This window comes from Chlorocebus sabaeus, chromosome 8 (genome assembly GCF_047675955.1).
Source record: "Chlorocebus sabaeus isolate Y175 chromosome 8, mChlSab1.0.hap1, whole genome shotgun sequence".
NCBI lineage: Eukaryota > Metazoa > Chordata > Mammalia > Primates > Cercopithecidae > Chlorocebus > Chlorocebus sabaeus.
The window spans coordinates 96,400,118-96,423,590 of record NC_132911.1 but is presented as its reverse complement, the minus strand read 5'-3'; the positions used below and the strand labels follow the sequence as shown (position 1 = coordinate 96,423,590).

General features: G+C 37.2%; 1 long non-coding RNA gene across 2 annotated transcripts in view; it reads left to right on the top strand.

Moving 5' to 3' along the window:
• Positions 1 to 288: 288 nt before the first annotated feature.
• The window catches only part of LOC103237121 (uncharacterized), a 250,174-nt gene continuing 226,989 nt past the window's right edge, over positions 289 to 23,473 (top strand). For both annotated transcript variants that reach the window (XR_498555.3, XR_005241030.2), the window contains exon 1: positions 289 to 549. This is a non-coding gene — a long non-coding RNA (uncharacterized lncRNA). The remainder of the gene's footprint in view (positions 550 to 23,473) is intronic.

The following is a 23,473-nucleotide window of genomic DNA, read 5'->3' as shown; positions in this document are numbered from 1 at the left end:
TCAACCGCATTTTATATCTTTCAAGAGTTCCAATGAAAGAGGAGTTTTAAATTCAAGGACAACGTGTATCTTAATAGCAAACTTGTCAAATTCTGACCTTAAAATGCACGAATTTCATATAAAACTTTATAGTTTTAAAGTGCACTCACACACATGACTGCATTTTCTATACATAACAATCCTATGACTAGTTAGTTATCCTAAACCTTCTATTTCCTGAATCCCTCTTCTCCCCCTCTCTACTACCATCATCTCCATTCATGACTCAGGCATTTTTACAAGGTTAATATCTTTCTATCACCACATATCATCTCTGCCTCTTCAGTCAACTTTCCCCATGACAGCCTGAGAGATGTAGCTGGTGCTGCCACTTTTCCTTCATTATTCCCTGCCTTGAATATGGTGGTGATGCCTGGAGCTTCAGCAGCTATCTTATAACCATGAAATGGCAAGCATGAGAATGAAAGAAAATGCACTCATCATGAAAGGAGGAAGAACAGAAGAAATCTGGGTCACTGGTGATATCAATGGATAGCTGAAGCAGTGCAGGTAATTGCTTATCTCTAAAATTTCTATTATATAAGAAAAATTCAACCCATATTTTAAAGCCACTGTTACCTATGACTTGAAATCAGAGGTATTCCTAACAAATATATAACTTACAAGGCTTTCCATAATTCTTCCACCTTCCAACAGCAATGTTGTTCTTTGAGTTCCTAGGATATTCTTTCCTGCCTTGGTGACTTGCCTATCACACCATGCCAATCCCCTCATTCCACATATTTCATCTGGTTGACTCCTAGCCAGTCTTCAGATCTCAGTAAAAATGAGTCTTTCTCCAAGAAACTTCCTCTGATCCCTAGAGGAACTTTTCTTCTCCAGTTGTATACTCTTATAACATCCAACAATTGTCCTTGTTGGTACATATTATGTTATTGGTACATATAATTGTTGGTACATATTATATTGTTACCACTTATCCGCTCATATAAGTTATTAGTGATGTTGTATTTTTCAAGAGACTAGAAGATTTGTTAGGGTAGAAACTGTGTTGCTCATTACTATCTGCCTAATTTTTAGCAAACTGCATGGCACCAAGCATGTATTCAATGACTTTAAAGCAGGTAGGAAGGAAGGAAAAGAAAGAGAAAGAGAAAAAGAAAGAGAGAAATAAGAAAGAAAGAAAGAAAGAAAGAAAGAAAGAAAGAAAGAAAGAAAGAAAGAAAGAAAGAAAGAAAGAAAGAAAGAGAGAAAGAAGGAAGGAAGGAAGGAAGGAAGGAAAGAAGGAAAGAAAGAAAAAGAAAGAAAGCAAGAAAAAAAAAGAAAGAAAGAAAGAAAAGAAAAGAAAGAAAGGTCTTTCTTTCTCTTTCTTTGTTTCTGCAAACTAAAACCCCAGATTTAAAGGTGAACTTGGGATTTCTTGTGATATTGTAATTTCTATCTCATTTGTAGAAAAGAAATAGTCAAAAATTAGTGGTCCGTGTTTTTGAAATCCAACGTGAAAGCAGCCTGTTGAACTTGTTACAAAAGTGTTGAAAGAAACATATTTCTTCATTACTTTGGTTTTTGGTTTTCTTTTACTTCATTTAATTTGCCTTTTTTAAAAAAGTGAGTTCATGCCTTCTGCTGAAGATTGGTGTTTGGTAATCAATGCAGTATTGTCAAAGAGCCAGGAATGGACAGAGTGAACAGTCTTGACACTGGGTTTCTGAACATTGGGCTTTATGGCTTGATAAAGTTTGAATAGATTGCCAGAAATTCATGTATAGACTAGAAGGGACAATGAAGCTCTCCAGAGTTATACATACATTTTTTAATGTATGTGTGTTTTTCTAGGGAGAGATCCAAGGGCTTTAATACGATTTTTAAAGGGGTTTCAGTTTTACAAGAGGTTAAGAATTACTGGGTCAGGTTATAGGTTATAGTGATGGTACTGAAAATCAGAAGTCATATCCTTTTAAAAAAACAACTTGTGTTTACTATATGTATGTTTTGGAGAGTTGTACTTGCAGTATAAATAAATCCATTTCATAACCAGCAGTGTTTTACAGTTTCTAAATAGATTATTTGATTAATTTATCAATCGATTTGTTAACCTACTTCATTGCAATAGATGAATATAGTATAACATATGCAATAGATGAATATAATCAGAAATGAACCTTGCTTTTTAAATGCCAAGCACTGTGTTAAACTTATTACATGCATTATCTCATTTAATTCTTGTAGCAAATCTGCAAACCTACCATTATCATCCCTCCTTCCAGGTTAGTAAATACAGTCTCTGTAAGGTTTTCAGTAACATGTCAAAGTTTGAGTCTGAGGAAGGGGAGAAAGTAAAGAAAAATCTATTTTCTAGGTTTGAGTTGAGAGGAGTGAGAAAAAATAGAAAAATATATTTCCAACCTTCAAGGAAACAAAACTTAAGGAGAAAATAATGATCATTTAGAAGTAATGTGTGATAATGGCCAAAGCTACAATAAAGAATAATAAGCATTTTAGGATTTTTTTAAAAGTTTCTTTGGGATTCTGTCTGGACCATGATTGCTGGTTAAAAGCTGAATAGAAGAGGAGAAGATTTTCATCATCCTAAGTTCCACGGGCAAGATGGGGAGTGGACAACATGTGTTCAAGGGGCTAAGGAGTCCCCAATTTCACTAGGACTGGGTTCCTGTTGAGGAGCCAGGGGAGATAAGGCTGGGAGGGTTGTCTGGGTGCACTCCTGTGGTCTTGTGTGCTAAGCTAAAATGTTTGACCTTTAACCTTAGATAATGAGAACCACTTGAAGAGTGTTTTGAGCTGGAAGGTGACATCATGCATACTGTTTTTAGTAAGATTAATTTGGCACCAGTGCACTGGATGGACTGGGAATAATCAAGATCAGAACAAGGTGGTCCAGCTCAGAAAGCATAGAGAACCGAGAGAAAGGGTCACGTGAATGGAGGCAGAAATGTCAAAAGGGGAAGGGTTTGAAAAGGCATTCTCATGGATAATTGATTGTATTCACTGACTTTGTCCGTTTCAAAACCAACTCTGCCCACATAGAGGAAAAGCCACAGAATAGACCCCACATTTATGGGCTTGGATTCTGAAAGAGGCATCAGCTCTATCTCTACTCATTTTGTTTCTACTTCCCTTTTTATGTGTTCTTAGTTTCTCTTTTTTCCCCCATTTTCCTTCCTTTATTTATTTGACAAACATTCCTATTAAAGGCCACACTCAATCTAATGATAGATTTATGGCAGTTAGCAAGAGAGACAAGGACCCTGCCCTGATGAAGCTTACATCCTATTGTTGATAGATAGACATTGATCAAATAAATGAATATATCCATAAGAAAATAAGTAGAGAATCAAAATAAGGTAATGTGACAGAGAGTGACTGGGGGAAAATTTAAGCAGAGTGTTAGAGTGGCTCTTCTGAGGAGATGACATTCAAACAGACATTTGAATGATAAAAGATTGACAGCTATAGTATTTCCCAAATTATTGAGAAAAGAATATTTTAAGTATAGAGAACATCTAGTGCATTGGTCTCAAAACAGAAATGAACCTGGCTTAATCCAGTAATGAGAGAGGGTCAGTGGGCTTGAATACGGTTAACCACAGGAAAAGCGGAAGGAGGCAATATCTGAAAGGTAGGTAGAGGTTAGACGAGGTAAGTTTGTACAGGCCACTGTAATGAGTTAAGGTGTTGGCATTGTAATAAGGTAGAATGTTCCTCTATTTAGGAAGTAAAACAACTGGAAAGTTTTCAAGAGGAGTGTAAGATAAGACCTAATTTCCATTTTTAAAAGATCACTCTGCCTTGAGAATTGATTATAGGGCCAAAATGAGGCAGGTACATTGGGGAGGAATCGTGACGATAGTTTAGGGAAGAGATTGCTGATATGAGAGACTTGACTAAAATTTTAATAGTGATAGTAAACAAGTGTTTGAGAATGGGGATGTGTTTTGAAGGCAGAGTTTGTAGCATTTACGGGTGGATTACATGGGGGTAAAGAAAGCAGAATACAGAACAATTCCCAGATTTTTTGGTTTGAGCATGAATTATGAAAGTGGAAGATGGCAAACACTAAGAGGGAAGTGGGGGAAAATTAACGAGTTCTCTTTTGACTGTGTTAAATTTATGTATTTTGCTCCATTTCTTATGCTTTTAGCCTGATTTTCCCCTCTTTGTTTAAAAGGCTGATAACTTAGTAACGGCACCATCCCCTGGGCACATTTTCCCAGATGGTCAGTTCCTTTGTATTGGACTCTTGGGAAGTCTTCACTGCATAGTCTGACTGACAGATAGCTCTTGGTGGCTGGAAGACTAGTGATTGAATGTGGCATGGGTGTTTGAAATTTTTCAAGAGGATCTAAGATGTTAAAATTTAGGGATTTTGAGATTTAGGTTTGGAGGATGAAGTTGCAATTGACAGATATTTGGACATTGAGAAAAGTAGCTTGTTTTGAACCCCAAAAGACACTGAATTTGGATTTGGTATGCCGTTTGAGATCAAGGCAGAAAATGTCTCTGGTAATATTCTGCATGAGTTAGGGACACATCAACGTATAGAGTCCTTTACTCCTGGATTTACAAATCAAGCATGTTGGGGAGAGTTAGTATGACTTGTAGAGTCACTAATCAAGAAATCCACATAAAAATCTAAACTTTTAAAAATAATACCTTTCAGAAGTTGATTTACGTCAATTCAATTTAATTCAGCAATATTACGTGATGTTAGCCTCCACATGTCAACAAGAAACTTTACAGAAGGATTCATCAGAAGACTTTAAATAGAAAGCAAATAAATGACAAGTCCACTTAAAAAAAAACACAAAGTGAATGTGGCTTTTGAGAATCACAATTTAATGCATTAAATAAAGTATAACTATGTCTAGTCAGTTACATGTTTTTTTCTGAGGAATTTTACGAAATGTTTTGCGCTTATTTGGAGGTATAGAGAAGGAATGGTGGCTCCCCTTTATTCTCATGGGTTGACTGTTTTTTTTCAGTAAAATAATTTTTAAAAACAATGTTCTTTGTAAACTCAAAATTGCCTTCATCTTGAAAAGCGAGCATCTGAAGAGTTAAGAAAATTTACTATAGTTGAAAATTTACTTCAATTTCTTTCCAGATTATTTTAAATCTGCTTTAAGAAATGCATATGTCCTCTCTAAATATATTGTGGAAATGGTTCATTGAGTGTTATGAAAAGAAAGTTTAGTCTCATTTCCTAAGCCGACTTTTTAACCTGACAGTGCTAAATGGAGAAGAATTCTTTGGGATTATTGTGTGTGTTTTGATAGAGATCCTGAAACAGCTGGTTATTTTCAGTCAACCCATTTTCTCACTGCAGGAAGATACTTCTGCTGTTTGAAGCATGGGAGACAGACCCTTGCAAAATTGGGGGAAAGAAAGATGAAGAAATTCAGAAGGAAAAACTTCATTTTATTTTTTAAACACACATCTCTTACTATTCTATTCAAAAATGTGTATTTATGTGACAAAAATAGTATATCTACTAGTAATATCGGATCCTGATGATTTGAGGGAAAACAATTTTAAAGTCTTTAAGTAGATAGAATTTGCGGCCTCCCTTAGTCATTTTCACGATCGAGAATCTGAAATATTTAACAGGTCTTGAACTCACCTTTTCTTAACTTAAGGGCGTTGGACTACTTGACAACTCTGATTCAAAACTCTAATCATTTCATGATGAGATTTCTGAGAATTCACTGTGTGGTTTGCTCTGAGACCATGAGAAACACATCCATCAGGTCCAGTTCTGATCGTACACAGGTAGATGGTTTATGGACTGTTAGCCTGCACTGCTGGTTTAGATTTGAAGAATTACTCTACAAGAACAAGGCAGGTTCTATTTTTGACATTTCAGCAATGAGACCACTTGTACATTATGGCCTGATTTGATTTACTGTAAGAAAATAAGAGTGCTGTAATTTGTAAAAGACATTTATTACACGAGTCCAAAAATTAAAAAAAAAAAAATGCTTAGTGTCTCTGTCCATCCCATCTGGTTTTATTTTAATCTCACTCTAGTCACATATGAAATTTTGCTTAGCTGTCTTCATTTTCTTAGTCAATCTTGATTAATGGCCTTCAAAGTAAAAATAATTGGCCTGCATCAGGGTTGTTTTATAACTCTTGTTCACAAAGAATGTGAAAGGCTGGAAAATGAGCCTAAACAGAAGGAATGCATTACGTCCGTCTTTGAGAAAGAGCAGTCCTTCAGTTGTGTTTCACTGTGTATTTTTATAACAGGCGCCTCCTTGACCGTCCATGATATTGCAAATATGTGGTGCCAAAAGCTTATGTATACTTCGTCAAACTGACCATGGCAGCTGGACGTCTCCAAGCAGCCACACATGTGAAGGCAGAAGTCACCCAGGCCAGCCTAACAGGCCTGGGAATTTCCAAAGTAAATTATCAAGAAAGCTGAGGCTATGAAACCCACAAGTTTAAAATGGGCAGGGGGCTAATCGTCTCTGAAGTTTAAATGGCTTGTTTATAAAAGGCTTCTCTAGCATTCGTATTCTTTCCCCCTTTCTTGAAAACTACATTCCACTTGAAAGGAGTGAGAGGGAAACGCAGGCGCCCTGTGAGCCTTGTGGGTTTGCTGTTGAGCTCTGCTTCCTTTCAAGAGCTTCACTTCTGGGAGAGCTCCTCAGTGAAAGAAATAAATTTGAGTTTAAAAAAAATGCTGAGAAGATAATTTCTTTCTTACGCGAAGTTTTGGTAAATGGATATATGATGACTCTTTAAAAGCTAGTTATTTTATGCTCATACTGATTAGAAAATTAACATCAAGAATGTTCCAGTTTTTCAGTAATTCCAATACTAGGTTCAATTACTCAGTGATTATTCAGAAATTTCACGTCCTCATATTTGGTAATTTAAAAACAAAATTCCTACTAGGAGTCAATTCGTGTTGTATATAAACCGGTGTGCAATGACCTGCACACACCAACAGAACAATGCTCCACCCCAGCGTGTTCATCTGGCACCTCTGGTCCACACAGCCTGAGGGCTGGCTGGCTGCCTCTGGGAGGAGGAAGGCAAAAGGTGGAAGAGATAGCAGAGAGTTTGCTGATGTTGGCAAAAACTTTGACAGTTCGATTAAGGGTAGTTACAGTAGAGTCTTGATTGAAGACTTATTATGTTCCATGTGTTTTCACAAAAGGAAAATAAGTTATTTTTTAGTTGGGAAGGCTGGATTCTTATGATATCAAGGTGGCAGCTATAGGTAAAAATTAGCTTTAGAATTCCAACCCCGCTTCCTTCAATCTCCCATATGTGTGTTGCTTTCTGCCAGGCTTTCTGGGCCTCTACCTTCACGGAGGTTTCTCAGCTGCCATTCTCCCTACTCAGCTTCCTCTGTCTTTCCATCCACTCCTTTTCTTTCTTCACCGCCTGAGCCCTCTTGTCCTCGTGCTTGTCCCTTGCTTGTCCCTTATCCCCAGAGCCCACTGATCTCTCAAGAGGTGAGACTGGATAGAGCTGGGATTTTCCTGGCTGGTGATTTGCACTCCTTTCTCCTATGCATCATAGGATAGTTTCACTTCTCAGGACAATGGAGCAATCACAGATAATTTGCCAGTCTAATACTCACACACACACATGCACAGGCAACACACAGAATCCATAATCTAGTCTGAATGCTATATATTTGCAACAGTTTGTTCATTTATTTAGAAATCTATCGCAGTTGTTGCTTACATTTATTTGATGCTTTCTGAGTCAGTCACTGCATGAAGCACTTTAGAGTTTGTCCAGCACTTGGTTTGTGCTAAACTGACAACAAATGTATTATCTCAGTTACTCCTTATAAAAGAACTAAGAAATGCATATTTTAATCCTCATTTTATAGTTGGGTGAATTTAACCTTGGCTAGGCCCGGGAAATTATCTAGGTAGCTGTTTAAGTCCGAAGCCCATTTTCTTAACCTCTACAACCAGGTTTTCCAAACTTGGCCCTATTGACATTTGGGGCTCGATAATCTTTTGTTGTGGGGGCTGTTGTGTGCATTGTAGGATGCCTAGCAGCATCTCTGGCCTCCGCCTACTAGGTGCCAGTGTTACCCTCCCTGCCCACCATTGAGTAGTGTGAAGCCCAGATTTCTCCATACATTGTTAAATGTGCCCTGGAGCGAAAAACCATTTCTTAATAGGTTTCTACTGCATGGAGATTCTCTCAGCTTCTTATGTAACTTAACTAATCTAGACAAATCCCTATCAGGTCACCAAGGCTTGTTCAGCACTGATACAATCTCAATCATAGTTAATCCCATGAAATGGGAAGAGGCAGTAAGGGCTCCTCAGAGGGACCCTGCAGAGAAGCTAAAATATGTGAGTGGCTATCACCCTTCTGAAGGGACTTGTCAGAGGCCAGATAGGATTTCTGAAAATGAAAAGGAAGCCAATGGCAATGACTACCTTATTATACATTCAAGTTTGTGAACCCACCGGAGGACAACATGTTCCCACTTCTCCCTCCAAGGAAAGGATGAAACATCGTGTGACTCAGAAAGAAAGTAGGACACAGGTCCACATCTGACTTCGCGGATCTCAAATAGAGTGTAGACAAGTGACTGGCAGTTTTCAGCACTGCCTAAGGTCTGCCCCCCAGTCTAAGTCACATTGACCCATAAGACTTCGAAGTCTCTTTTTCATTAAGCCAATTAGGCCTATAAGTATGAGCTGCTAAGATAACATTTTTTCAACTTTTGTTACTCCACTGCCTGTAGATTCTAACTCTCTTACAAGTTTTCCAGTCCTCATTTTGCATTTTCACAAATGCAAAAAGTAGGTTTACTCCCACAGAGGGGCTCTCCCATTGATTTTTCATACTCTGGCCTGGAGCTTTGGTTCACACATGTCTAACTCACTTGATGCCTACTTCGAGACAATGTTCCAACTCGTAACTATATACCATTATCATAAGATAGAAAAAATATTAGGCCTACAACTAGGGGCATGCAAAATGGCATTCGTCCTGTGGCTTAATTTAAAACTGCCACCTAACCCAGACTTTAAGGTTAGGGAGAGTTCCCAGGAGTAAAGCCAATCATAGCTGTGACCTGACTCATGACTAGTGTTATGAATGGAATTATGTTTTACCAAAATTCTTACGTTGAAAACCCTCAATGTGACTGTGTTTGGAGGTAGGGTCTTTAAGAAGGTAATAAAGGTTAAATGAAGTCCTAAGAGTGAGACCTTAATTTGACAGGACTGGTATTCTTCTAAGAGAAGAGTCACTGGAAGTCACTTGCATTATCTCTCTCTCTCTCTCTATCACTCTCTGTCTCACTCGTTACCTCCCCACCTCCTGCCATGTGCATACAGAGGAAAGGGCGTGTGAGGACAAACTAAGAAGGTAGTCATCTGTAAGCCAGGAAGAGAGGCCTAGTCAGACACCAATCCTGTTAGCACCTTGATCTTGGACTTCCAGTCTCCAGAACTGTGAAAAAAATAAAAATAAATTTCTGTTGGTTAAGCCTTCTGGTCTGTGGTACTTTCTATGGTAGCCCTAGCAAACCAACACAACTAGAAATGAGCCAGATAAAGAGGAAGAGAATAGGTTCAGGGGCAGGGGTGGGGACAACAAATATAAAGGCCTGGAGTGAAGGAGAGTGGTCATCGCCAAATGAAGGCCTAACAAAACATCATGTCTAGCACATTGCATTCGTGTTTATGCATGATCTGCCTACCAGCTCCTCTTCTCAAATCTTACCCACCATGAATCCAATGATAAAGGAGAAATGATATTTTCTTAGGTCAAGCAGAGGGTCTGATATATATGTTGAATATTTGAAACCCCTCAAAGCCATTATAGGTTTGTTTCCAGCCCCAGTGATATACTATGCATGATAACTAAAGTTGAATAACATCTTTTAAAAGACAAAAAGGCTTTACACTGAACAAATACTTTGTAAAGGGTGAGGTGAACAAATAAAAACATCACCTAATATATTTATTCTGAAACCCTGTAAATCAGATTCCAATGCTAATGAGTTTTAAATTTAAAGAATTGAATCTTCAAGCAGTTTGAGCTTTTATCAGTTTAACTATGTGTCAAATATCATACTCATTTAGGAGACTTTAAAAACAACACTGACAACATTATTTAAACAAACAAACGGAATAAATATAATTGTCTTGTTGTTTCACCTCTAACAGCTTACCTGCTCCATAAAAGAGAAAGTAATGGAAGCAAAGGAACACTATCATCTTCACTTTAATTATGGACGCTGCTATGTCTTTATAGGTAAAATAAAATAAACGGTTGATAGGTCCAATAATTTTGACAACTACAGAATGTGAAGACAAATAATAAGACCAAAAATCTACTTTTTTAGGTGAGTCTTGCTTGTTTTTAAGGGCCTGAGTAAATTATGTACTAGGCCCTTCCTTTTCTTATGCTCTGTTCCAATCCCTACTGAAGAAATCTGCGTTGATCTTTTCATACGATATGCAGCTATATGCTCTTTCTTATATAAACATTTGCAATTCACCAAGGAGAATGTAAGATGCATCTTGCATGCTTATCAAGCGCCACAAGAACTTTACAGATTACTGCCTGCCTCAGGATTCTAGTTCCCTGGTGCTTATGCATAAGCAATGGATTTATGCAAACATTGTAACATTTCCAAACAGACTGTGACATGAGTCGCTCCTAGTTCATATAAGGTTCAGATATGCAGCCTATTTTCTGCTAGTACTAGATCATTCATCTCATCAACCTTAAAATGTATCATCTCAGCTTATAATGTTGTCAATATAAAATGTCATAATGTGGTACTCAATTTGAACAGCAAGATGGATATTAATCTCAAAGGCTTCTGTGCACTGCTGTGGTGGAATTGAACAATGTGAAGCAGCATTAATCTGTTTGTTTGGTAGTCTTAGCATCAAGCACCATATGCATAGGTGGTAAACATTTTGTTATATACAGTCTACTAATTCTCTCTGATCTAGAGTGTTTATACAGCCCCAGTGGTATAATATGCATTATAACTTAAATTGGATAATATATTTGGAAAAGGAAAAAGCCTTTACAAAGAACAGCATCATCGAAGTATAATGATAACATGCCTATTTACATAATGATAATGCACATATTTACTGCCAAGCATGTTTGTTTTGCCTTAGTGTTTGTAGCAGGGCACAGGGAATTAAAGAACTACAAAAGGGAGTTTTTCTAGTCTCCATTACTCTGGTAGGGTGATATTGGCAGTGAGGAAAGAAATAGACAAACCCATATTTTAACTAGTGAGAAAAATGAACAATGCTAGTTGTTGGGTTCACGTTGTTTATGAGTACAAATAGGCATGTGCCCAAACTCTTCAGTTTTTCTTTTCTAATTCTGAGACACAGTGTCTCTTAAAGCAAGTACAAACTCTTACACGGATTTTTTGGCAGCCGGAATAAAAAATTAAATACTAAAAAACATCTCTGTTGGCTGTATTCATTCTTAACAAACATGTGCTTAAGAAAAGCCACCGTTGGAATCATTTACTCCAAGATGTGAAAATCTGCATTTTTGCGTTTGCATCCAAAACTGTGAATTTTATTTATATGTCTATGAAAGCCTGGAACCTTGCACTTTAAAAAAAAGTTGGGAAATGTTATTTTGTGAACTGTCATATGTTTTCTGAACTTTTTATAATAGAAAGGAGTCTCTGAAGAGCCCTTTTCCTCACTCCTTTAACAAAGGCATGTCCCAGTTTATTAAAAAATCATACACAACAATACTGCTTGCCAGGTTTATAGTCCTAATGAAAATTTGGTCCAGAGCACAAAAATTATCTGGAAAAATGCCTACAATTTCCCTGTCGCAGATGTTTCAACAGAAGGTGCTTGCATGCCATTCGTTAATACGGCGCCATACGGGACTCAGTGTGGCCACTGCAATATAACCAGTAAGTAACACACGCAGCGTGCGCAGAGCTGCGCCAAATTCTCCGTCTGTTGTGTGGGACTCGTATCCCATGGATTGAGACGTACCTTGATGAAACTGCATTGTCATGGAATGATAATATTTGTGGATCACCATGCACAGAAAACATCCTATCAAGAATGTGGGAGGTCCGTTTAAAGATTCCGTGCATTTCTTGGCATTGGACTTGGTTAGAATGGATGTGAATATTAGTGTTTTGAGTCCTATTTTCTTCCTCATATGCCAGTTTACAGGAATAATTCCATGGAGAGAAAATTCTTTTTCAAAGAATATGAGTTTGAGGGAATGTAATTAAAAGGCAGTGTGAAAGTTGTTTCATGTGGACAGAGAAGACAAAGGTACAGACTGCGTTAGTTTGTTCTCAGCTTATATATATATATATATGAGGGAAGTGACTCAATATTCACTCTATTTGAAATAAAAGGAAGTGCTTCATCCTTGCAGAGGCTGATAAAAATAGAGGCACGTCTAGGAGGCTACTCACATGTCCTGAATTTTTCTGGCGAACCTAGAAAATTCTTGCTGGATAAGACTATTGAGAGCAACATCGTTATCCATTGTGAGGAACAGATTTTCAGCTACCCAATACGTATTCCATACTCGAATCTGGCTGCTGGATCATGAAAATAATAAGCTTAGTGCTGTACTATTACAGGTGTTGAGAGGGTTGGAAGAAGGTTGCAGAATAATTTATCCAGCATCTTGTGGTCATCCTGCGTGCTAAAGGGATGTATACACATAGTACATTATTTTTGTGTCTTATAAAGTATTACTTTGCTATGTAGAGAGAGCTAAAATTTATCACAAATTTTGAGGCTCCATTTTGGCATGTTTATGCTCTCCTACTATATCAGAAAGCCTCAAACAATACAAGTGACCTGGGCTACTAAGAAGCTCTCTATGCTCATATTGTACCATGTTTTTCAAAACAATAAAGTGTTTGATTATGCTACTTTATTCACATCTTGTCATTCTTTCGAGGGAAAAATGGTGACATGTTTTCTTTAAATACTTTGTTTTTTCTTTTTGGGGGAAAGAAAACAAATTATAAATACCTCTTCATATTAAATAATTTATGTTAATATCTCTCTAAAGAAAAAAGAATTTACAGTAAGCAACAATTACTTAAAAATTTCCTTAGATTCTTTCTTATCTTTACCAAAGATTTTGACGTCAATGCTAAGCATTTTTGCAACAAGGTGGAAGGTCGAGAGGTTCTTTTGATCATTTTTCCTAAATAAAATAAATTGTTGCTTGTTGTTAGTAATTATAATAGTTATTTTCTTAGTGTGTTTATTTGCATTAATACTTTGTGAATATATTATCTTTCTTGATCTTTGCATTAACCAATAAAGTAAGTGTCCTCAATTATTGGTAAGGAAATTGAGGCTCAATGCATTTACAAGACTTTCCTAGAATCATATTTTTAGTTATGGGTATTTCTAGGTCTTGAACTTGGGACTTCTGACTCTGAATCTTGGTTTCCTCTGATTGGATTATACAAGATTTCAGTATAATTAATTCATACTTTTAAACCATGAAATCAATTACTACCAAGAGATGGTCAATGAAAAACTCTTAGCCACAAAACCAAGGATTTCTATAGGTCTACTCAAAATGGTATTATTATAATTTATGCCATTGTCTATGTTGACAATACAGGATATAATTGTCTAAACTTCTATTTCTGATTCATTAATATATTTATAAGTCCATTTATGAAACTTTAAGCAGCACACCATTCTTCAAAATTATTTCACTATTTTAAAGTATATATATATTTAAGTATATATTTTTATATATTTTAGTATTTTTATCAATATTTTTCAGAAAAAGTGATAAATGTGGCCTACAAATCTTTTTACTTCATAGACTATGCTCCTAGTCAAGAATAGTTTGAGGTTCACTTGACTAACCAAAAGTCATGAGAAACCAACAAACACATTGATTTGTAGCCATGAAATTCTGCTTCAAGATGGACTTGGATAGCCTGTTTATCTTTTTAAAGGTGAGAAAAAATGTTATTTTAAAAATCCTGCAAATTTACTTTCATTTGAAAAGCACCCATCCTCTCTAAGTCACTCTGAGATTTTAAGTGCTGGTATATTTCCATACTCCAATGCAGAAAAAGACTAAATTTATCTTTGTGTGATTATCCTTCAGTTAAGAATACTATGTATGTGCCCTGAGATGACATTCCTGTTATAATATAACATTGTTAGAAACCATTGATTCAGAGTAGTAAACTGTTCACTGATGATTCTTAGTAAGACCAACTTGAAAATTCTTCTCTCCACAGTAGCACTTCACACGGGGGAAGGAGGAAATTTCTCTGCTTGCCAGTGAAACTCAACCAAATGATAATATGCTGATATATAATATGCCCTTCCAGACACTGATCAAGTTAATTTTTTCTCAACTCAAAACGGCATGCTCTTTGAAGCTATGCTGCTATCACTTGCTATTATTTTAATGTATATTTACTAATCTCCAAAATTCAGCTTGTTCTCTGTTGATTTTTTTTTTAACCTTCGGGTAGATTAAAATATTCCTAAATGCTGCTTCTGTGGAAGACTCCTGAAGTATTCTAAGCCTTCCCAGAAGCTATTGGTCAATGTTAAACAATACTGAGAATTCGAAAGTAGTTCCACACAGTCATGCCCACTGGCTGAGACCCGAAGGAAAAGATGCTACCAGCTGTGTTTCTGATGCATAAAAACTGTTTAATATTGTGATTTTTAAATAATTTCCTTTGATATTTTAACATTTTATAATATATTTTATTTTGTTTTCTCTCTTTCTTCAATTTGCTTCTCCCTCCTTACCATCACCCCTCCCTTGTCTTCTCCTTTCCCACTGTTTCTTAGTTATTCCGGTCACCCTCTGTGCTTTCCAACTGGGTTGCTGAAAAAGAAAGTGCAGTTGGCTTTGCCTGTTTTATCAACTTCAGAATATTAGCCAGGTCTCAAAATACTCCTTTAGCTACCAGAGGGTTGCTCAATCATTGTCCTGTTCTTTTGAAACTAAGTGAGATTTAAGGTTCTGATGTTAGTAACTGCCTATCAGTGCTCACCAGATAAGAGAAATCAACTAAAACAACAACAACAACAACAACAACAACAACAAAAACACAGTTAATCTAGATGTCACTCAAATTGTTTGCCCCAAACTGAAGTTAAAAATGATTGTGGAACCTCCTCATACATTCAGCTCCTTAGTAATATATGTCCTGCTTTCAGAAGAATTCGTTGTTTCCCCCCAGTCTTGCCTTTTTTCTTTTTTTAACACCTGTCCTACTTCTACTTCGGAATTCCCAGACCTTGAGTGGTCCCTCATCTTATTTCTGAAAACATTGAGGCACAGAGAAGGGAAAGGGCTGGCTCATGACACCAAATCGGTAAGAAGGCCCCAGTCCAGGTTGCCATCTAATATGACATTCTGAATTGAAACACATCTGGTGCTGCAAAATAAAGACACTCATCTCATGTATAGAGAACATTTCCGTGTTCAGAACACCTTCAGACACCTTATCTCAGGCCAGTATCCCTTTCTTCATTACCAATAAATCTTAAAAGACCATCCGAATGTTCTATGGCCTCCTCAGGACAAATATCCCAGAGATTGAGAGGAAATAGATGTGTTGCTGATGGCTTTGGAGTGTTTTGAACAGAGTAGAGTGTGTGGGCTAGGCACGGAGAAAACAGGAAACTAAAACAGCAAAAAAGACAGGACAGAAAAAAAAAAACAAGAAAGTTTTGAGGTCATGAAATGTTGATTAGGGTGGTAAATGGATATCTAAAAGGATGAAAGGAGAGGCACTGTACAAAAATAATTGATAAGTTGGAGAATGAAATTGGCTGTGTAGGAAGGGGATCAAGAGTGAAGGAGAAAGAAAAAGTTAAAACATGAATGCCTAGGAAGAATCCTATTAAAAAGCAAAAATTTTTTCATTGTTAAAAATGCCTTCTTGGTGATGACTTCATCCATCTGTGGCAGCTGAATGACTTTATTTTGTTGAGTTTTGAAATGACTATTTGTTTTGGGTGCAGGAGTGCTGGGAGAGACATTAAGTTAGCCACTCTCCTGATAAGAAGCTACCGTGGGAATAATGTGAAGATGTAGATCTCCTATTTTTTTTTTTTTTTTCCCGAGACAGAGTCTTGCTCTGTCGCCCAGGCTGGAGTGCAGTGGCCGGATCTCGGCTCACTGCAAGTTCCGCCTCCCGGGTTTACGCCATTCTCCTGCCTCAGCTTCCCGAGTAGCTGGGACTACAGGCGCCCGCCACCTCGCCCGGCTAGTTTTTTGTATTTTTTTTTTTTTTTTTAGTAGAGACGGGGTTTCACCATGTTAGCCAGGATGGTCTCGACCTCCTGACCTCGTGATCCGCCCATCTCGGCCTCCCAAAGTGCTGGGATTACAGGCTTGAGCCACCGCGCCCGGCCCTAGATCTCCTATTTTTTCTTTGCTTTTTGTTTCTCTGTATATTATTTGGAGAAGTCCATTGACCAAGCATTTCTCTATGTTTATCATTAATAATATGTCCACTGTCTTCACAAATGCTGCCCCTAACAGTAGAACTCATTATGAGATCCAGGCTGTGATTGCCCTGAACACAGATTTTTCCTGAGCTGAAAGATTCTTTGATTCATTTGGAATCTCATATTTTTCATTTCACATTTGAGCATTGTTTGTTATATTTCCCCACTAGGCTATAAAATATATGATTATAATTATGAAAAGATAACATGAAATATTATGGTATTTCAAAATAACAATATTAAAATATTTATGTCAACAGGTAGGCAAATAAATACACCTACTTGAAATTCACAGAAATAGGCATCAAGGTAGGATTTTTGGCTTTCATTTATTATCAATTTAAATTCTCATTCTGAAGAATAGATATATTTTAGTCTTTTGGTGACTCAGTTTCCCCTTACTAAAGTTTACATCTAATTTCTCTATGGGTGTTTAAGAGTAGCTATCCAGGCTAGGCGCAGTGACTCACACCTGTAATCCCAGCACTTTGGGATGCCAAGGTGGGCAGATTGCTTGAACCCAGTAGTTCTAGACCTGTCTGGGCAACGTGGTGAAACCCCATCCCTACAAAAAAATTCAAAAAATTAGCCGGGAATGGTGGTGCTTGTCTGTGGTCCCAGCTCCTAGGGAGGCTGAGGTGGGAGGATCACCTAAGTCCAGTGAGGTTGAGGCTGCAGTGAGGCTGTGACGACGCCACTGCACTCCAGCCTGGGTGACAGAGTGAGACCCTGTCATTAAAAAGGGAGGAAAAAAAAAAAAAAAAAGAATGGCTATCCACACACAAATTGCCCTGCATCTTTTGTGAAAAAATAGTGTGGGATTAAAATGTATTTTAGATGCACCCAGACTGGCTTTTCTAAACTGATTTTTAATTTGACTTCGAGAACTCCGTTTCTTTGTTTCCTTCATGCTCTTTGTAAGTACATTTACTGTAAAATAGCTCATTAGAATTACCACATGTGGTTTTTGCAAAGATTATTTTTAGCAAGGGTGGCTTAGTTCATTAACCCTTTGATTCTGATCACATAAGCAATAAGAGGGACTAGTTACATAAATGTTAATGAGTGCATATTCATGGATGAGAACTAGGGAACTGATACAATGGCACTTTGAATTAACTTTCAGTTTTCATGCTGAATGAATGCAAGATAAGATCATTTTAGTGACCACAGAAATGAAGAAAAGTTTGGGCTTTCATTTTTCTCACATGTCAGGATGGTGAATCATCTATTTAGGGGCTCTCAGACATTTTCTCCTGACTAAAGTGGTTAAGAGAGCATAGCTCCTGGTCATGCAAACTTAGGCACAAACCCCAGCTCTGCCATTTGCTAACTTAGATATGCTATTAAAACTCCATGTGCCTCAGTTTCCTCATCTGTAGTAAGGCAATATGATGCCTCACATAGATGTTGTATGAATTAAGGTATAATAAGACATATAGTTTCAAGGCACAAGAAATATCATTCCATACTATCACGTACTCACTTTGTAAGCTCTACATTTTTCACCCTCTTGTTATTGGAGTAGAAAATTGGGCTGAAAGAACATGGAAAGGTGCCAGAGAGAGAATATCAGGCTGGGATTAAATTCTGATTCTCCAGCACTGAGAACAGTGTCAAACAACACTCACTAAATGTTTGTTGAATGAAAGAGTTGACAAACAAACAAAAAAATCTTACTCTCCTTATTCAAATAACTTATCATTTATAATAATAGCTTCATTTATTGGATATTTATTATAACATAAGCACTTTACTTTTTTACTCCCACTAATTTCTCAATTAATTCCTTCAAAACCACACTAAGAACATTTTTATTACTATTTTACAGATGAGGAAACTGATGTTTAGAGGGGAAACTTTCCCAAAGACATAGGGTTAGTAGGTGGCAGAGCCGAGAATCATTCCAGTCATGTGTGCTTCAGGGCACAACCTCACAAACGCTGGGCTCCCCTGCATTTGCTTCTTGGTTAAATAGTAGCTTTAAAGTCAGCTGTCCTGGCCATATGAACTTCTTGAGATCCTTCCTTAATCCTCTGCAAGGAATCTGACAACCAGTTTAAGAGTTACAACGCTGTTCCAATTTAAATGTCATAAATGTCTGAGCCTTTCATCCTTAGTAGCATTTTGGGGGCGTTTGAAGAATAATCAAGACTCGCAATACTCAGACTTTCATCTATTATCTAATTTTCCTCACTTCTTAACATTTTTTTAGAGTAGCCAATAGAACACACTACTACCTTTCTTGAAAACCATTCATGATTTACCTCAGATCTTTCATCTACAGGAATGTCTTATTTTTCTTCTAACAGGTGGCCAGTCACGATCACTGTTTTAGCCAAACTAAACATTAGATGATTGTTATTTTTGGAAAACAATGTTCAAATCCAGAGCCATGATTGCCTGCCAGGTAACATGGCCCAGTAAAAATAACATAACATTGTGCTTGTCTTGTTAAAGCATCACATTTTTCTGGATCAGAATATATTGGTCTTGGTGCTAGCAAAGTATATAGCAGCAATAAAATGCTATCAATACCAATTATTGTGAAATGGAGTCAGAAGGCTGAATACCAAGAGAACTTTCTAATTGGCTATTAATGATGTCATAATGAGTACAAGCCCAATATATTTGTGAATGTGACCATTCTCTCTCTCTCTCTTTTTTTTTTTTTTTTGGCTTAAACATTTTCCATTCCATCTGAATAGCAAAGACCTTCACTATATTTACAACATTTCCCTGGATTTCAAACCATTTCCTAAAATCAGATTCATGGACTATTTCATCTTTAAAAGTATAAAACAAAGAGATGCTCAATTTCTCATCAAGAACTGACTGATTTTTAATTTATGGACTATCTGAATAAGAAAATATGTTTTCTATAGTGTTTGTTTTTTTAATTAAGTAATTGAGTAAAACAAATGTAAAGTCATTTCAAACATAAAGTCATTTCAAACATAAACATGATGTAGAAAAGTAAGTTGTTTAAATGTAAGTAAAATATGGAATTAATACATTCAAAATATGAGAGCATTGTTATCTAATATAAGGAGTGTGGAAGCTAGAAAACATAAAGCCAAGTAATGCCTCTGGCAAGTGTTTCAGATAAAATACAAAGTGCCCAGTTAAATTTGAATTTCAGTTAAACAAAAAATAGTTTTAGTACAAGTATGTCCCAAATATTGTATAGGACATACTTATCCTATAAAAGTATTCATTACTTATCTGATACTAAAATTTAACTGGATATCTTGCATTTTTTTTGTACAATCTTGCAATCCTACTAAACTTCAGTATATTTTCACTTGTGAAATGGCTTCATTATTTCTAGCTACCTCTTCAGCTTGTTAAGATACTCACATGAGATACAGCAATTGTATATAATGAGCTTTTTTGACTTAAACGTATTCAGCTATATGCCTATCCCCTCATACCTCATAAAAGGGTAAAGAAAATCAGAGGCAGAGGGAAAGACAAACAGAGATGGAGAGGGCAATGCGCAGGGCCGTGGGCCAGTCCGCACAGCCCTCCAGGACCTGAGCACATGCCCGCGGGTAAGAGTGACATGGGAGACTGTTTCTGGTTGTGCTTCTGTCTCCCTGTGGCTGCTTCTCAGAATGTGAGCACCTGATGGTGCAGGAGTGTGATTCTAGTGTTTAAAGATACTTATTTTTCATGCAACATGGTCCCTAAACGCAAGCCAACTGCTTCAGCTGGAGCTTAACCAAAGAAACAGTGATCTGTTCCAATAGCAGAAGAAAAAAGAAGTCTTTGGATTTACTGAGAAATGGTATGTTGATATTGCATGTGGCACTTCCTAAGGAATTTTTAAGGGTAATTTTAACTGTAGGCAATCTTCATCTTACATTTTGGTTTGGGAGCCCAATCTCCACATAAGATGAAATTTCACAATAATTGATGTAGAAAGTGTTTTGTACACTATAAGGTAGTAAACTGAGGGAAGGTATCATTATTTTTATATTTTTCTTTTATTTATTATTGGTTTTATCTTTTTATGATCACAATCATTACTCCAGATGAAGCGACATTTACATTTTTGAGAGTTTGCCAGATAACTTTGAATAAATAAAAGGCAATATGAAGACAAAGACAAATTCAACGATAACTAAAGTTTGGCTACTTATGACTAATATCTTACAGGAATAAAGGAATGAATGCATATGGTATAATACCTTAGGGGAACAAACAACCTAGAAGCAATGAGATAACTACAAACATTAAACATAATAATTAAACATTGACATTACTGCTTTATAATGAAATCATGGGACATTAGGTTTGTTGAAATGATTAGAGGAAAAGTATAACCCACAAAAAGAAATTTCCTGGAACTTCTGTCTAGTATATTGTAGAACAATCTTTCATGGGTTGTGGTAAGAGACAAGTAGTTTCAGTGATTTAAAAATAGACTAATAAACACTTAAGACTATGCTACAGGGAATTGCTCTGCTATAGCAGGAAGAAAGATCAACAAGTATAAATGACCTTGCTTTGCCTAATTGTTCTAAAAGTTTTCACTACACGTCTACTAGTATATATCTCCTGAATTATTCATTTACTTTAGAACAATGCTGGGCCGGATGGCAAGCACTGAAGTAAAGTTAGTTGGGATGATGATGATGATTATGATGATGATGGTGGTGGTGGTGGTGGTGGTGGTGACTGTGATGATGATATTACACTCATAGCTTAATACAGTTACTGGAATTGTGCATATTATTAGTTACTTGACTTAAACCTCTTTGAATGAAGGGACCATTTACCTCTTTATTCTTCCCAGTACCTGGGTGGGTGCTTTTGTCCTCACTCCTTTGGGATAGCATTACATTTATTCCCATTTTATAGCTGGAGAAATAGACAGTAAGAGGTTAAGTCACCCATCAGGGTTTCATAGCTGGGATGTGATGTACACAATATAGCCCCAGATATGGAGTGATCCAATCCTCATGCTATGTGCCTTTTCCAAGGTCATGTGAAGAATGGGCTGCAGGTTCTTGGGCAGAGGACAATTGATGCACATGAGGGAAGGCTCAGTATGGCTTCCTAAGAAGATGAACTGAGACCGTAAACATGAGACACCTTGTATCGAGACAATTTTACAGTCAAGGTGGGAAGATTATTCAAGGCAGAAGAAATACTGTAGGCAAAGAGGATAGGTAGCTTGGGAGGGGTGAATGAGTGACAGAGCTAGAAGCCCTGAGAATGTTGTGCTGGCAGAGGAGAGGGTCGGGCACAAGTTTCTGTGACTCTTTGGTCATGTGTGAGGCATGTGGGTTGGGGAGAGGTTGGCTGTACCGGATGAAACTAAAGGGCTAATAAGGGTCCAGAGGGTGAGCATGGGAAGAACTGCTGGGATGGTAGGTGGGGTGAAAAGGCTACAAGAGGAACCATAGAAGGGCAGAGTGGAGACCCTTTTATCTTCTCCTGCCTCTTCAGTTTGCGGCAAGTTGAGTTGAATCTGCTGAAAGGTCTTGTCAGGTGGACATATTCACCAGGTAGTTGGAATGCAGTTTTGACACCCAGAGAAACATCCATGACTGTGGAAGCAGATTTTTCAAGTTACCCAAGGACAGAACCTCAGGAGAACATAAAGCTGTCTTGGGGGAGACAAGTGTGAAAGAAAAAGAGAGTAGAGAGTAGGACACAGGATGAGGCCGACACTTGATGTGTGGGCAGAGAATGGACAGAGAGTGAGCAGTCAGAAAAGCAGCAAGAGGCTAGAAAGTCTAAGAAAGTCCTATGTATTTGACATAGGTAAACATGACTGGTTAGCATATGATAATTTTGCTTTCTAAATCATACAATGTTCCCTTCTCATCCTTCTACCTAAAGACATGTACACACACACACACACGCGCGCACACACACACACACACTCTCTCAATGCACAGCCTACCTTTACTAAAGGCATTCTGTTCTATATTCTACTTAGGAAATAAATACTTCCAAGAACTGTATAGGAAGACTCTTAGGAGCAGAGAACCAAAAAGGATTTCAAGAGCCCATTTGGTCCATCTCCTTGCCAGTAGGGGCATTTCCTAAATCATCCAAAGAAAAAAATTGTGAATTCTATTTTTGAAGTATCTCCACAGATGGCGATTCCATAAGCTTCCCTGCTAATTTGCTCCAGTGTTTAATCAGTCTGAGACACAAAGTTCTTCTTTATATCTAACTCAGTGCTCTCTTGCTATAACTTAGAATCTATTTCCTCCTCAGAGGTGGAAATGCAAGGCAGTCTAAAACCCCAGAAAGTCCCCAATCAAATGTTCTCAATCTTAATTGCTGGAAAAATGCATGTGGTATTTTTTTTAACCCTTGTCAATAGCATGCAATTTGGTCCTAATGAGAAGAAAAAGCATCTACTTCTAAATCTACTACAGACACTGATTAAATAAACGCTCAAATGCCCTTTTGCTTGAATATGGATAATATCTGAGGAAACCTCTTTAGAATTACTAAACCACCATTTTCCCAGGGGAAAAAAAAAAAAAACAAAAACACCCATCTACGGATTTTAATGAATCTTCCGGGGGAACTCTCAGCATTTTATCTATGATACATATGATAAAGTGAAAAAGCTTCAAATGTGTATAGCTTGTTTATGGGTATTATAAACATTATTCTTAAATTACTATACTTCTTAAATAACATCATTGGACAAATTGCTTATTCTTCAAGCCAGAAATTCACAATGGAGTCATTTTGAATGTTTGTGAATGACACCAGGCAGGGAAGAAAGAGATCTACTGAAATAGCTGAAAAAGAGCAACAAGGTAAAAACTTTCCATTTTAATATAATTTTTGATATTGGTTTGGGCCAATCATGTGGGCCCTCTACTGTGTAACACTTCATTAACCACAGTGATATGGCCAAATAAAAGACACATCCTTATTGAGAGAGAATATACATGCAAACATTACAAAGCAGAGTTTTAAAAGCCTTTCCTATTGTT